At 48.0% G+C, this 16703-nt stretch overlaps 1 protein-coding gene across 3 annotated transcripts in view; it reads right to left on the reverse strand.

Moving 5' to 3' along the window:
* The window catches only part of Ppp6r2 (protein phosphatase 6 regulatory subunit 2), a 70583-nt gene extending 55492 nt beyond the window's left edge, over positions 1-15091 (reverse strand). For all 3 annotated transcript variants that reach the window (XM_069999767.1, XM_069999768.1, XM_069999766.1), the window contains exons 1-2: positions 14902-15091; positions 7187-7316 (exon numbers count right to left, since the gene is read on the reverse strand). The gene's annotated coding sequence lies outside the window, so the exon portion shown is untranslated. The remainder of the gene's footprint in view (positions 1-7186; positions 7317-14901) is intronic.
* Between the last annotated feature and the right edge of the window lie 1612 nt (positions 15092-16703).

Here is a 16703-nt window from a genome sequence, read left to right on the forward strand (position 1 = left end):
AGGAAAGTCCGTGAGACTCTTATCTCCAATAAACCATTGGAAAACTGTGGCTCAAGCAGTAGAGCACTCGCCTTGAGCTGAAGAACACAGGTACAGCACCCAAACCCAGAGTTCAAGCCCCACAACCCACAAAAAAAAAAAAAAAAGAAAACAGAATACCAAAAAGTTTACACATCCCATACTAAATCAATAAAAGATGCCACAACAACTCCTAAGGATCATTGTCATGCCTGTAATCCTAGCTATTCAGGAGGCTGAGGATTGCAGTTCAAAGCCAGCCTGGGCAGGAAAAGTCCATGAGACTCTTTTTTTTTTTTTTTGGTCGGTCATGGGGCTTGAAGTCAAGGCTAGTGCTCTACTACTTTTATCACAGTGCTGCTTCCAGCCTGAGTTCAAGCCCCACAACCAACAACAACAAATCATTGTCTTACAGAATGTTATCTCCAAGAATAATAAAATATGGAAACTAAAACCTAAGGACAGCATTTTAAAAAATCTCATATGTTGACAAGCATTGCCTAATGTTCATATGGAAGTATAAGAGGTCCAGAATAGACAAAGCAACCTTGAAAAGAAGACTAAAAGTGGAGGACCCACATTTCCCCATACCAAACTTAACACAACGCTAGTCATCAACAGTGTGCTACTAGAATAAGAACAGATACATACATCAAACATGTAGGACTTAGAGTCAAAGGGAAAAACCACACACATAAATGATCAAGCAATTGCTTAAAGCCTAGGACTGTCCCACAGAAAAAGTAGTCTTTTCTACAGATTGTGTGCTGGGCAGCCACGGAGGGGCTTAGCCCTGATAACTGTCCTTCATGTTTCCCTCAGGAAAGTCAAGCACAGCTCAGTCCACATCCTTTATATGCTTACCTAGCAGCGAAATAAACCCGACTTGTTTATTTAGTTTTTCAGAGTAGCAGAACTATCAGACAGAAAATAGATTTCAAACAGAAATATTGCTCATGTCATCCTGTAGTTCCAAGAAAGAGTCCTTTAAACAGAACATTCTGTGGTAGACTGTTGCTAAGAGAATTAGAATCTAAACTTCACCATATTACCTGTCTAGACAGTTTTTTTTCTTTTATTCATTTACTTAAGTTTTATTTCTTTGACTCTATTTTCTTCTTTTGGTGGTAGTGGGATTTGAATGCCAAGCATGCACTTGGTAAGCTTGTGCTTTACCATGTAAACTATACCCTCAGTGTCCCTCCTTTTCTTCCTTTTTTTCATTGTTGGTTGTGGGGCTTGAGCTCTGGGCCTGGGCACTGTCCTTGAGTTCTTTTGCTCCAGGCTACTGTTCTACCTTTTGAGCCACAGCACCACTTCCAGTTTTCTAGTAGTTAATTGGAGATGAGTCTCACAAACTTTCCTGCCTGGGCTGACTTTGAATCAAAATCCTCAGATCTCAGCCTCCTATAGCTAAGATTACAGACATGAGCCACCAGTGCCCGGCCTAATTTTGTATGTGTGTGATATATTCCCATCACTCTTAGTTATTTTTCTATAGGATGTGGGATAGTGAGTAGAAGGTAGATTAACATAAGACATAAGACTACATGTTTTCTTATAAAAATAACCTAGTGTAGCCGGGCACTGGTGGCTCAGGCCTGTAATCCTAGCTACTCAGGGGACCGCTCTACCACTTGAGCTGAAGAGCTGAAGGACAGCACCCAGGCCCAGAGTTCAAGCCCCACGACCGACCAAAAAAAAAAAAAAAATAACCTAGTGTGTGTGTGATACATATCCCCATCACTCTTAGTTATTTTTCTATAGGATGTGGGATAGTGAGTAGAAGATATATTAACATAAGACATAAGACTACATGTTTTCTTATAAAAATTACCTAGCCGGGTGCTGGTGGCTCATGCCTTTAATCCTAGCTACTCAGGAGGCTAAGATCTGAGGATCGAGGTTCAAAGCCAGCCCAGGCAGGAAAGCCTGTGAGACTCTTATCACCAATAAACCACTCAGAAAACTGGAAGTAGCACTGTGGCTCAAGTGGTAGATCACTAGCCTTGAGCTGAAGAGCTAAGGGACAGTGCCCATTCCCAGAGTTCAAGCCCCATGATGGACAAAAAAAAACACACACACAATTCTATAGTATAATTTACACTGTTTTATCATTGAAGAATTACTGTACTTATGGGCTTTTATTCAGACTGATGAGACATCATTTGAAATCTAGTTGATGTTCCTTTTTAGCTACTCGTTTACCTCTAGCTTAATATTTCCTTTTCATCTTTAGTGACATTGGTGCTTTATAATTTCAATGTATGGATTTGGGCTTTTGTTAAACCCAAATCTATGGGTTTGTGTCTTACTAGTTTTAGTTTTTCCACTACTGGACAGAGTCTAGGACCTTGCACATGCTAGCCTAGCGCTCTAATACTGAGCTACATCCTTAGCCCTTGTCTTACTAGCTTTTTAGGGGGGCCAGACCTGGGGCCTGAACTCAGGGCCTGGACATTGTCCCTGAGCTTTTGTGCTCAAGACTAGCACTCTCCCACTTGAGCCACAGCTATACTTCTGGGATTTTGGTGCTTAATTGGAGGGTCTCATGGACTATCCAGCCCAGGCTGGCTTCCAATCATAATCCTGAGCTCAGCTTCTTTTTTTTTTTTTTGGTCATGGGGCCTGAACTCTGGGTCTGGGCGCTTTCCCTCAGCTCTTCAGCTCAAGGCTAGCGCTCTACCACTTGAGCCACAGCGCCACTTCCGGCTTTTTCTTTTTTGCTTATGTGATGCTGAGGAATCGAACACAGGGCCTCATGCATGCAAGGCAAGCGCTCTACTACTGAGCCACCTTCCCAGCCCTAGATCTCAGCTTTTTGAGTAGCTAGGATCACAGGTATGAGCCACTGGTGCCTGGCTATCTTATTCGTTTTTGAAAAGCTTAAAACTATTTCACCTTTTTATACACTAATTAAAAATGAAAGAAAAAAAAAACTATTACAGGAGCTGGGAATATGGCTTAGTGGTAGAGTGCTTTCCTAGCATGCATGAAGCCTGCTTCCATTCCTCAGTACCACATACACAGAAAAAGCCAGAAATGGTGCTGTGGCTCAAGTGGTAGAGTGCTAGCCTTGAGCAAAAGAAGCTCAGGAACAGTGCCCTGGCCCTGAGTTCAAGCCTCAGGGGTGGTAAAAACAAAACAAAACAAACAAAATGAACAAACAAAAAAACTATTAAACCTTTATGTTCTAAGGTTTTTTCTCTTAATCTCATTTCCCATTTGCCATTTCTAAATGCTATATACTAGGTAATTTTTCACATATATGTTCCAGTTCACTAGTTCTATCAGTATCATGTTTAATCTGTTTAACTCTATATTAAGGTTTTAATATCAACATTTTTCTTTTAGTTACTAATTTTTATTGGATTGTACAGTTTTCCTCAAACACAATTATCATACATACTGTACCAGATTATTCAATATCCAAAGGGCTGAACACATCTAATTATGCTAACTCTTCCCTAAAATAGCTTTTATGGCCAGGCACTGGTAATTCATGCCTGTATTCCTAGCCACTCAGGAGGATGATATTTGAGGACTACTATTTGAAGCCAGCCTAGGTAAGAAAGTCAATGAGACTTTTATCTACAATTAGCCAGCAAAAACCCAGAAGTGGAGCTGTGGTGCACGTGGTAGTATGCTAGCCTTGAGTGAAAAAGCTAAGGGACAGCACCCAGACCTTGAGTTCATGCCCCAGTACCAGCACATGTGTGCGTGCGTGCACACACACACACACAGTGTCTGTGGGCTGGGCATGGTGGATCTCACTTATAATCATAGTTATTTGAAAGACTGGCATCAGAAGGATGAAGGCCAACCAAGGCTAAAAAATTAATAAGGGGCTGGGAAGGTGGCTCAGTGGTAGAGCGCTTGCCTTGCATGCCTGAGGCCCTGGGTTTGATTCCTCAGCACCACATAAGCAAAAAGAAAAAAGCCGGAAGTGGCGCTGTGGCTCAAGTGGTAGAGCATTAGCCTTGAGCTGAAGAGCTGAGGGACAGCACCCAGGCCCAGAGTTCAGGCCCTACGACCAGACCCCCCCCCCAAAAAATTAATAAGATCACATTTTAACCAACAAAAAAGCTGTGCACATTGGTGTCTTGGCACTGCCTGCTATCATAGCTAATGGAGAACTGAAAATAGGTGGGTCACAGCCCAAGAACACAATGGACAGAAACTGAGACTGTATCTCAGTACAGAAAAGGGCTGGAGGCATGGCTCAGCAATAGAATGTATTGTATGCCTAGCAAGTGGGTAAACCTCAGTACCCCAGTACCACCTTTAAAAAAAAAACCTCAGGGACTGGGAAGATGGCTCAGTGGTAGAGTGCTTGCCTCGCATGCATGAGGCCCTGGGTTCAGTTCCTCAGCACCACATAAATAGAAAACAAAAAACAAAAAATAAAAAACCAGATGTGGCACTGAGGCTCAAGTGGTAGAACACTAGTCTTGAGCTGAAGAGCTGAGGGACAGCGCCCAGGCCCCAAGTTCAAGTCCTGTGACTGACACACACACACACACACACACACACACAAAGTATCTGCTATAGCCAGTATAACATACTGAGTTCAAACTTCAATACTGGCTCCAAAAAAATGGTGTATTCTGACTGTAAATTCAAGTTGCATATATTTAATCTAAAGAAATTGTGAGAGACTACATTTGAGTATGTATTTTTCTGAAGAAAAGTCAATGATCAAAAGAAAGATGCCATAAGGCTCACTTGGTCTTAATTTCTCTTTTGCCCTTTGGGACATAATTTTTTTGCCCATCCTGTGACTTTAACTCAGGGCCTGGGTGCTGTTCCTAAGCTTCTTTTGCTCAAGGCTAGCACTCTACCACTTGAGCCACAGTACCACTTCCAGCTTTTTCTGAGTAGTTTATTGGAGATGAGAGTCTCATGGACTTTCCTGCCTGGGCTGGTTTCAAGCTCAGATCCTCAGATCTCAGCTTCCTGAGCAGCTATGATTACAGGAGTGAGCCACCTGCATCTGGCTTGAAATATAATTTTTAATGCACAAATATGCTCACAAGAAATTTATTAGCGATGCATGATGGAGCATGCCTGTAATTTCAACACCTAAAAGGCAGAGGCAGGAGGATAAAGCATTTGAAGCTGGTCTGTACTCCACAGCAAGTTCAACTTTGTAGTGTGCCAACTTTGGCTACACAATGAGAACATGTCTCTAACACACACACACACACACACACACACACACACACACACACACACACACACACACACACACACACACACACACACACACACACACACACACACACACACACACACAAAGTATATCTACTGTAATTTATTTAGCATCTAACTAGATTATAAAGGGAGAGCCTGCCAGGCGCTGGTGGCTCACGCCTGTAATCCTAGCTACTCAGGAGGCTGAGATCTGAGGATCGCGGTTCAAAGCCAACCTGGGCAGGAGAGACCGTGAGACTCTGATCTCCAATAAACCACCAGAAAACCGGAAGTGGCGCTGTAGCTCAAGTGGTAGAGCGCTCGCCTTGAGCTGAAGAGCTGAGGGACAGCGCCCAGGCCCAGAGTTCAAGCCCCACGGCCAACAAAAAAAATAAATAAATAAATAAATAAAGGGAGAGCCTTTGAAGAACATCTAATACTGCTGGAAGCAGCCTTCCCTCTCTTCTCTACATGAAGTAAGTACCCTTAATGGTGATGTGATTGTACATACCTTTAGGTACCAGAAGTACCTAAAGTACTTCTGGCAAGTGAAATAGAACACATTTTACTAAATATGCATGATTGCCCTTCATTTTATAGGAATTAGGCTCAGGTTTGGGAGACTAAGTAGCTTGTGCAGAGTCAACAGAGCATGTCACTAGCCACAAGAGAATCAAAAAAGCAGCCAAGAGGGGCACCAGTGGCTCACGCCTATAATCCTAGCTACTCAGGATGCTGAGCTCTGGGGACCATAATTCAAAGACAGCCCAGGCAGGAAACTCTTATCTCCAATTAAACACCAAAAAATACCAGAAGTGGAGCCGAGTGCCACAAGTGGTAGAGTACAATCTTTGAGCAAAATAGTTCAAAGACTGCGTCCAGGCCCTGAGTTCAAGCTCCAAGACAGGCACCAATAAAAAAGTTACCCCCCAAAAAAGCAACAAAAAAAATAACAAGGGCTGGGGATGTGGTTTAGTGGTAGAGTGCTTGCCTAGCATTCATGAAGCCTTAGGTTGGATTCCTCAGTACCACATAAACAGAAAAAGCCAGAAGTGGTGCTGTGGCTCAAGTGGTAGAGTGCTAGCCTTGAACAAAAGAAGCTCAAGGATAGTATCCAGGCTCTAGTTCAAACCCCAGGACTGGCCAAAAAAATAAAAATAAAAAATTGGTGCTGTGGCTCAAAGTGGTAGAGCACTAGCCTTAAGCAAAGAGCTAAGGGTCAGCTCCCAGGCTCTAAGTTCAAGCCTCATGACCGAGAGGGGAAAAAAAAAGCCCAAACTTTTAGTAGAACTGTGGCTCAAATGGTAGAAAACTAGCTTCAAGCCAAAGAAGCTCAGGGACAGTGCCCAGGCCCTAAATTCAAGTCCCAGGACTGGAGGGGAGGGGGGGAGTTAACTTAGATTTGCGGAGGGCTAGTGGCTCACACCTGTAACCCTAGCTACTCAGGAGGCTGAGATCTGAGGATTGTGGTTCAAAGCCATCCCTGGCAGGAAAGACGGTGAGACTCTTACCTCCAATTAACCATCAGAAAACTAGAAGTGTCAATATGGTTCAAAGCGATAGAGCACTGGGCTGTGGATGTGGCTCAGTGGTAGAGTGCCTGTCTAGAGTGCGTGAAACCCTGGGTTCGATTCCTCAGCACCAAATAAACAGAAAACGCCAGAAGTGGCGCTGTGGCTCAAGTGATAGAGTGCTAGCCTTGAGCAAAAAGAAGCTCAGAGATAGTGCCCAGGCCCTGAGTTCGAGCCCCAGGACTGGCAAAAAAAAAAAAAAAAAAAAAGTGATGAGTGCTACCCTTGAGCAAAAAGAGCTAAGGGATAATAGTGCCCCTGTCCCAAGTTCAAGCCTCATGATAGAAAAAAAAGAAAAAATTAAAAAATTAAATATTTTACTGTTATTCATTCTTTGAACTTCTCTATCTTTACAATACATACTTACACAAATCACAATCTAATAAAAAGGAAAGTTAACTTACTTCCTTTAGAAACTTGTTATTTAAATCTTGTATTCAGGCAAAATAGAAAAACATTTGATCTCTTTTCTTGGCATATATACAATTTTAAGAAGAATATTTTTATCCAGTGGAGGATTTTTAGTCTTGTTACCTGAAAAAGAGGAAAAACTATCTTAAGTTCTTCTTGTGTAGAATTAACCAAATGGTAGACAAAAAAGACAATGGAAACAAAAAACAGTATCTTTGTGATAAATTTTGATTGCCTTGAGAAGCACCTAGATTAAGAAAGCAAGCTTTGAGGGGTGAGGGGTGAAAGACCTGCCCAGAATATAGCCAACACTATTCCATAGACTAGACACTCCGATGGAATAAAAGCAGAAGGAAGCCAGCCAATAAAGACATTCCCATTCATTCTCTCTGTCTCCCTCTCTGTCTCTGTCTCTGTCTCTCTCCGTCTCCTGTTCCTCCTTCTCCCTTCCCCTCTCTCTGCTTCCTGGACACCACAATGTGAGCTGCCCTTACAAAGTGTAGCATGCCCTCCCAATCACAATGAATTGGAATCTCTGAAACTATCAGACAAATAAAATGTTCCTCTCTTAAGTTGTTTAGTCACAGCCATATAAACACAGAAAATTGGAACCAGAGCCAGACACTTGTGGCTCACATCTGTAATCCTAGCTACTCAGAAGGTGAGATCTGAAGATTGTGGTTCAAAGCCAGCTGGGGCAAACAAACTGGAGAGGCTTTTATCTCCAATTCACTAGGTATGGCTCAAGTGGTATATCAGCCCCAAAAGAAGCAAGACTATAAGGCCCTGAGTTCAAGCTCCAGTAAAGAAAAAAAAAAAAAAAGCTGCTAGGCATGGTGGCTCACACCTGTAATCCTAGCTACTCAGGAGGCTGAGATCTGAGGATCGGGGTTCAAAGCCAGCCTGGGCAGGAAAGGCTGTGAGGCTCTTATCTCCAATAAACCACTCAGAAAACCAGAAGTGGCACTATGGTTCAAGTGGCAGAGCACTCACCTTGAGCTGAAGAGCTGATGGACAGCACCCAGGCCCAGAGTTCAAGCCTCATGACTAACAAAAAAATAAAAAATAAAAAATAAAATAAAAGGGCTAGGAAGGTGGCTCAGTGGTAGAGTGCTTGCCTTGCATGCATGAGGCCCTGAGTTTGATTCTTTAGCACCACATAAGCAGAAAAAGCCGGAAGTGGCGCTGTGGCTCAAGTGGTAGAAGGTTAACCTTGAGCTGAAGAGCTGAGGGACAGCGCCCAGGCCCAGAGTTCAGGCCCACAACCGACAAAAAAAAAAAAAAAAAAAAAAACTGGTACCACAGAAATGGGATCACTGGTATGACTAATCCTGATCACGTGATGCTTAAGCCTTTCGAATTAGTTTGTATTCACAGAAGGAATTTGGAAATACTTTGGGGAAGCTAAAATTTATCAGATTTATAGTCAAGATTTCATGGGTTGTGGAATATTCTTCAATAACCTTTAAGTGACATATTTTAAATGAAAGATCACACATTCACTTTTTAAAAAGTGAAGGCTGCTAGGCATAGTGGTACAAACCTGTCATCTAGTACTTAGGAGACAGATTGCCAATTTATGGCCAGCCTATGCACACAGCAAGATTTTGTCTCAAAAACTAAGTTGTTTGTTATATAGACAGACAACATGGTTTTCAACTTTTTTTTTTTCTTGCCAGTCCTGGGGCTTGAACTCAGAGCCTGGGCACTGTCCCTGAACTGCTTTTGCTCAAGGTTAGCACTCTACCACTTGAGCTTTTTTTCTGTTTATGTGGTACTGAGGAATCGAACCCAGGGCTTCTGCATGCTAGGCAAGCACTCTACCATTAAGCCACATTCCCAGCCCTCAATATAATTAAGAAAAACAGGGGGGAAAAAAAAAGATACTGCCAGGTGCTGGTGTCTCACACCTGTAATCCTAGCTACTCAGGAGGCTGAGATCTGAGGACTGCGGTTTGAAGCCAGCCAGGGCAGGAAAGTCTGTGAGATTCTTATCTCCAATAAACTACTCAGAAAAAGCCAGAAGTGGCACTGTGGCTCAAGTGGTAGAGTGCTAACCTTGAGCAAAGAAGCTCAGGGACAGTGTTCAAGCCCAGAGTTCAAGCCCAGGACCAGCAAAAAAATAAGATACTGAAAAATGTATAAGATATGTTACTCAGTTCCATAAAATGCATACTTCTTACCTGCTGATGAACTAATAACTATCTAATAACTAAGTAATAACCTATCAGAATACAAAAGAAAACAGCAACATCAGTTGCCTTGGGAGAGGAAGTGTGTAGCTAAGGAACATGGTAAGAGTTCAGACTATCATGAGCAGGTGGTACCCACAGGAAGCAGCAGTGAAAGGCATGGCTCTTGAGTCTTGATTCTGGTTTGTGTGACCTTGAAAACCACACTCATTTTGTTTGTGCCTGAATGCTCTCCTAAGAATATAAACAGAAGTGTTAAAAAGTAACTATATTAACTAGTCACTTAGTGGCTCATACTTATAATCCTAGCTACTCAGGGGACTGAGTTCAGGGAACTGATCTTAGTTCCAAATAAGCCAGATGTGGACCTGTATGGCTCAAGGGTTAGAGTACTAGCCTTGGGCAAAAAAAAGCTCAGGGTCAGGGCTGAGAATGTGGCTTAGTGGTAGAGTGCTTGCCTAGCATGCATGAAGCCCTGAGTTCAATCCCTTAGTACCACATACACAAATAAAGCTATAAGTGGCACTGTGGCTCATGAGGTAGAGTGTTAGCTTTGAGCAAAAGCAGTTCAGGGACAATGCCCAGGCCCTGAGTTCAAGCCCCAGGACTGGCAAAACAAAACAAAATGGGAAAAAAATTGAAAAAAAAAAAGAGGGGGCTGGGAAGGTGGCTCAGTGGTAGAGCGCTTGCCTTGCATGCCTGAGGTCCTGGGTTCGATTCCTCAGTACCACATAATAAAAAAGCCAGAAGTGGCACTGTGGCTCAAGTGGTAGAGCGCTAGCCTTGAACTGAAGAGCTGAGGGACAGCACCCAGGCCCAGAGTTCAGGCCCCACGGCCGGACCAAAAAAAAAGAAAGAAAGAAAAGAAAGAAAGAAAGAAAGAAAGAAAGAAAGAAAGAAAGAAAGAAAGAAAGAAGCCGGAAGTGGTGCTGTGGCTCAAGTCGTAGAGTGCTACCTTGAGCTGAAGAGCTGAAGGACAGCGCCCAGGCCCAGAGTTCAGGCCCCACGACCGGACCCCCCCTCCCCCCCCAAAAAAAAAGAATCTCATAGGGCGGCAGGAGCGGGAAAATTAAAAAAAAATGAATCTCATAGGTGGGGGATAGCAGCTCCCTCTCCCCCCCCCCCAGGTGGCCCAGTGTTAGAGTGCTTGCCTTGAATGCATGAGGTCCTAGGTTCAATTCCTCAGTACCATATAAGCAGAAAAAGCTGGAAGTGGCTCAAGTGGTAGAATGCTTGCCTTGAGCTGAAAAGCTGAGGGACAGCACCCAGGCCCAGAGTTCAGGCCCCACGACCAAAAAAAAAAGTCTCATGGACTTTTCTGCCTGGGCTGGCTTTGAACCACAATCCTCAGATCTCAGCCTCCTAACTAGCTAGGATTACAGGCTTCAGTTTCCTTATTTGTCAGACAGGGAAGTTATAGATCCTAAATCCTAATGTTAGTTAGGATTAAATAAAAAAATTCCCATAAAATATTTATGGCACTGGAACATAATGAATGTTCAATACATTCTGTTCTCTATATATGTTTGTTTAGTAAATAGTCATTTCCAAGGCTTTAAACATTATCTTCATTTCCACTCTTGGACTCCAGATTCTCCTGTAAGTTAATGTCTCCCTAACAACCTTTGGACTTCTTAGACTTCTGCCACTACACTCTCCCAAAAGAAAGCTTTGCTTTCCCTCTCTAATATGTAATCACTCCCTCCTGCTTACTACTACCCCAATCCAACTTGAATAAACAGTGCCACTACTATGCATTTGTTCATCAAGAACCCTAGAAAATTAGTCTAGGGCCATAGTTCAAAAGTCTACCTATCTAGCAAGTGCAAGATATTGAATTGAAACTACAGTATTATAAATAATAATTATAATAAATAAAAAACAAATTTAAATAAAGCATGCTGTGTTCTCTCATTCCCTCATACATCTCTTCTAATGTATTGTTTCAATACCTCTCTCATCCAAAATATCTCCCTAAGTCAACAACTGAGGTTTAAACCACAATTACACTTCCTAGCCATGACAAATGTCACATGCCCATGACATTCCTCAACGCAATCTCCAGCCTATGCCTCCCCCACAACTCAAGACTCACAACCCAACTCCTCACCAAGAGCTGTAAGGTGCAGCTTCATGGAAAGACCAACTCTCCAACCTAGAGAGTCTATCCTGTCTATTCCCACACCACCCCCCCCCCCTTACTCTGGCTACAGTAGTCTCATCTTGGCTCCTGAGGAGATCCAGCCTTTCCTACCTAAGGGCTTCTGCATCTGCTGCCCTCTTAGCCTGAAAGAATCTGTACCTCCAATTTTCTCATAGCTACTTTCTTTTCATCTGCCAGAGCTTAGCTGAAATTAGTTACAGAAGTCAAAAGGGAAGAGGAACCAGAAAGGAAGAGACATCAAAAGGTGAGCAGCTTGGGGTTGGGGATTTAGCTCAGAGGAAGAGCACCTGTCAGGCAAGTGCAAGGCCCAGAATTCAGTCCTTAGCTCTGGAAAACAAAAACAAGAGGTAATGAGCTGAGCGTTAGGAATGTGGGAGCACTGCGAAGCCAATGGGGTACATCAGGGAGAGGCTGTAATAGAGTGACAGGGGTTAGAGAAAGAGTAACAGATTGGAAAAGGACTAGATGGCTGAAAAACAAGACAAAATAGGAGTTACAGTGAAAGGCACGAACTAGGTAGAAGTAACAAACTGGCAGGAACTGGTGGTGACAGCAAGGGATCACTACCAAACTAGAAACAGTCTGTAACAATTTGAATGATAGACTGCAAGGATACAAAGTAGCAGGAGGGGAGGTACTATAAATAGAGCTTAGTAAGGTGTATGAGAAGGGTGACAGGTGTGAAGGAAGAGATGATGAAGATGCATGAAGGAATGAATGGGGCACTTAGGAATAATTACATGGGCCAGGAAGAAGACAGAATGGAGTAACAGGTGATACCTGGGACCTTGATGAAGGGCATGAAAGGAAAGGAGTGATGGAAAACAGAGGACAGAAACAAAAGATTGATGGTTTGACAAAAGGAATGCTGACAGTAGGAACTAGGAGAGAAGTGCCTCATACCAACAGGCAGGAAGAGCCATGGGAGAGCACTTATAGGTGAAGGGTCACTAATAATACAGCACAGCACTAATGAAAATGGTCTTTGACAGGTGAAGAGTAAGATGGAACACAAAGATGAGGTTAATCGCTGGGCAAGGACTGACATTAGGGGACATGCCCACAGGGAAGAGGAGGAAGACCTTGACAGGCAGACAGGACACTCTGCAGGAGTCACAGACAAAAAACACCACTATAGGAGAGGTGGACAACAGGTGAAAACAGGGACATTAACGGGATTACTGACAGGGTAATAGGGTATCAGTAACTGGTGAAGGAACTACTGACAACTGGGATCAATGATGAGGAATGAGACCGACAAGGAAGGTACTGGTGGAGATGGGGCCATGGAAGGGACATGGGTGTTATCATTGGGGATCTTGCCGGACAGAGCAATCAGTAGGAGTCACAGATGGAATGGGAAATGACTAAAGGGAGGACAAGCCTCAGGGACTAACGAGAATGAGTGATTGAGAGTGAGTGAGTGAGGGCTGGGAAGGTGGCTCAGTGGTAGAGCTCTTGCCTTACATGCTCGAGTCCCTGGGTTCGATTCCTCAGTACCACATAAGTAAAAAAAAAAAAAAAAAAGCCAGAAGTGGCGCTGGGGCTCAAGCGGTAGAGCGCTAGCCTTGAGCTGAAGAGCTGAGGGACAGCACCCAGGCCAGAGTTCAGGCCCCATGACTGGACCCTCCCAAAAAAAAGAAAGAAAAGAGAGTGAATGAGTGAGTAGATAATAATGGGGGTAGGCTGGGTGGCTGGATGATTAAGGAGGGTGTTGACTGATAGAAGTTATAACAGATGGATCACTGACTACTAACAGGGTCACTGATAGAAAGGCACTGACCGACAGACTGATGGGGCACTGACCACAGGTGGGGAAAGGAGGGCCCTGACAGTGCACCGAGAGATGGACACTAACAGGAGGGTATTGACAGGCACTGACAGATGAAAGGGCACTGATGGGCACTGATTGACAGGAGAGCACTGACTGACGGGAGGGCGCAGACAGAAAGGCAAGTGCTGACGGGAGGGCGCTGAATGCTGGGAGGGTGCTGGCCGGTGGCGAGTGCTGACCGGAGGGCAGTGACTGATGGGAGGGCGCTGGCCGGTGGCGGGCGCTGATCCAAGGGCACTGACAGACGGAAGGGCACTGACTGACTGACAGGAGGGTGCTGACTGACGGGAGGGAGGGAGAGAGGGCACTGACTGACAGGAGGGAGGGCGCTGATTGAAGGGAGTGCAGTGACAGGAGGGAGGGAGGGCGCTGACTGACAGGAAGGAGGGCGCTGACTGACGGGAGGACGCTGACTGACAGGAGGGCGCTGACTGACGGGAGGGAGGCAGAGAGGGCAATGACTGACGGGAGGGCGCTGACTGACAGGATGGAGGGTGCTGACTGACGGGAGAGAGGGTGCTGACTGACAGGAGGATGCTGACTGACAGGAAGGAGGGCGCTGACTGACAGGAGGGCGCTGACTGACGGGAGGGAGGCAGAGAGGGCAATGACTGACAGGAGGGCGCTGACTGCAGGAGGGTGCTGACTGACGGGAGGGAGGGCGCTGACTGACAGGAAGAAGGGCGCTGACAGGAGAGAGGGCGCTGACTGACAGAGGGACGCTGACTGACAGGATGGAGGGTGCTAACTGACAGGAGGGCGCTGACTGACGGGAGGGAGGCAGAGAGGGCAATGACTGACGGGAGGGCACTGACTGCAGGAGGGTGCTGACTGACAGGAGGGAGGGCGCTGACTGACAGGAAGGAGGACGCTGACTGACAGGAGGGAGGGCGCTGACAGGAGAGAGGGCGCTGACTGACAGGAGGAGGGCGCTGACTGACAGGAGAGAGGGCGCTGACTGACAGGAGGGAGGGCGCTGACAGGAGGGAGGGCGCTGACTGACAGGAGGGAGGGCACTGACTGACAGGAGGGAGGGCGCTGACTGACAGGAGGGAGGGCGCTGACAGGAGGGAGGGCGCTGACAGGAGGGAGGGTGCTGACAGGAGGGAGGGCGCTGACTGACAGGAGGGAGGGCGCTGACTGACAGGAGAGAGGGCGCTGACTGACAGGAGGGAGGGCGCTGACAGGAGGGAGGGCGCTGACTGACAGGAGGGAGGGCGCTGGCTGACAGGAGGGAGGGCGCTGACTGACAGGAGGGAGGGCGCTGACAGGAGGGAGGGTGCTGACAGGAGGGAGGGCGCTGACTGACAGGAGGGAGGGCGCTGACAGGAGGGAGGGCGCTGACAGGAGGGAGGGCGCTGGCTGACAGGAGGGAGGGCGCTGGCTGACAGGAGGGAGGGCGCTGACTGACAGGAGGGAGGGCGCTGACTGACAGGAGGGAGGGCGCTGGCTGACCGAGGGCAGGGGCTGACGCCTCGCGTCCGGCCGGAGGAAGCTGGCAGTGGCGGCCGCACTCACCTGGCCCGCGGGCCGGAGGTCGCGGCGGCTGGTTGGAGGCCCGGGCGCTGGCGGAGGCGAAGCCCGAGCAGCCTGGGGCGGGCCGCAGGCACATGGGCCCGGCCTCGGGCGCGGGGCCTCGGGACTCGGGCGCGGCCGGCCGGCGGCACCGACCGGCTCGGGGCCGCGGGCGGCGCTCAGATCGCTCCAAAATGGCGGCGGCGGCGCGGGCGCGCGCGCGCTCCGGGGGCGGGGCCTCGGCTGGGGCTGCGTGCGCGCGCCCGGCGGGCTGGCCGTGGACGCCGCGGGCCGCGCCCCCGCCCCGCCCTCCGCCGGGCTCGCAGTCACTCCCAGCTTTCCCGTGCCCGGGCGTCCTTGCCCTGCGGTCTTTGCACATCCAATACGGGCCGTTAGGATCCATGGGCATTGACTCCGCGGTGGAGCGCGGCTCGGGTGGGGAAGCGCCGGCCAGGGAGCGGAAGCTTCACCCACCGAGTCCGAGCTCCGGCCTCGGGCTAAGAAGGAAAAACCCACGTTAGTCTCTAGAAGGAGATTGTGCTGGCCGCGTGGAGCCGTGGAGGGTGCTGGGGCGGGACGCGGAGCGCGGGGTTGCGGCGCCCCGGCCTGCGGGCCTCCGGAGCGCGGGGGTGCGGCGCCCCGGCCTGCGGGCCTCCGGAGCGCGGGGGTGCGGCGCCCCGGCCTGCGGGCCTCCGGAGCGCGGGGGTGCGGCGCCCCGGCCTGCGGGCCTCCGGAGCGCGGGGATGCCGCCTGGCCGTGCACCCCGGCCGCAATCCCAGCAGCGCGGAAACACGCGGGCTCTAAGTTCGAAGCCAGCCTGTGCTACACCGTGAACGGAGGGAGGGGGGACGGGAGGGGCGGGGAAGGTGGCATGAAGCTCTGGGTTCGATTCCTTGGCACCACATGAACAGAAAAGGCCAGAAGTGGCGCTGTGACTCAAGTGGTAGAGCGCTAGCCTGGAGGGGCCAGGCCCTGAGGTGAAGCCCCAGGACTGGGGGTTTGGAGAGGGAGAGAGGGAGCAGAGGATAAAAACACACCCGAGTCTGGAACTCTGGGCCTGGGCGCTGTCCCTCGGCTTTTCAGCTCAAGGCGAGCGCTCTACCACTTGAGCCACAGCGCCAAGTCTGGTTTTTCTGGTGGTTTATTGGAGATAAGAGTCTCACAGACTGGGCTGGGAAGGTGGCTCAGTGGTAGAGTGCTTACCTTGCATGCATGAGGCCCTGGGTTCGATTCCTCAGCACCACATACACAGAAAAAGCCGGAAGTGGCGCTGTGGCCCAAGTGGTAGAGCGCGCGCCTTGAGCTGAAGAGCTGAGGGACAGCGCCCAGGCCCAGAGTTCAAGCCCCACGACCAAAAAAAGAGCTCACAGACTTTCCTGCCTGGGTTGGTTTGAACCACAGTCCTTGGATCACAGCCTCTTGAGTCACTAGGATTATTATTTGAAGCACCTAGCTTCAAATACTTTTGAGGTGACACTGCTGAGATTAGTCAGCACAGGGTGTGGGAGAGGTGCTGGGAAAAAAGGTTTTTGCCTCCAGGTCTCCTGTGTAGTTGGCACCCCAGAATGGTGCCCTCCAGGGTCAGGGCACTTAGAGCAAGCCTAGCTGCTTTTATGGCAGTGCTTCCTTGGTGAGACCCCTAAGCAGAGTTTCCAAGTTTCGTGGAGGTGGCCAAGCACCAGCTCCAACTGAGCAGGGTGGGCAAGCCCTGTCTTGCTGCATTCTGCCTTAGCTCATCTTCCAGAGCTGCTAGCGCTGGAAATGTAGACTCTGTAGCTTCCTTGATGTAGGAGATGCATCCTTCT

Source organism: Dipodomys merriami, unplaced genomic scaffold, assembly GCF_024711535.1.
Source record: "Dipodomys merriami isolate MVZ:Mamm:240054 unplaced genomic scaffold, mDipMer1.0.p SCAF_55, whole genome shotgun sequence".
Taxonomy (NCBI): domain Eukaryota; kingdom Metazoa; phylum Chordata; class Mammalia; order Rodentia; family Heteromyidae; genus Dipodomys; species Dipodomys merriami.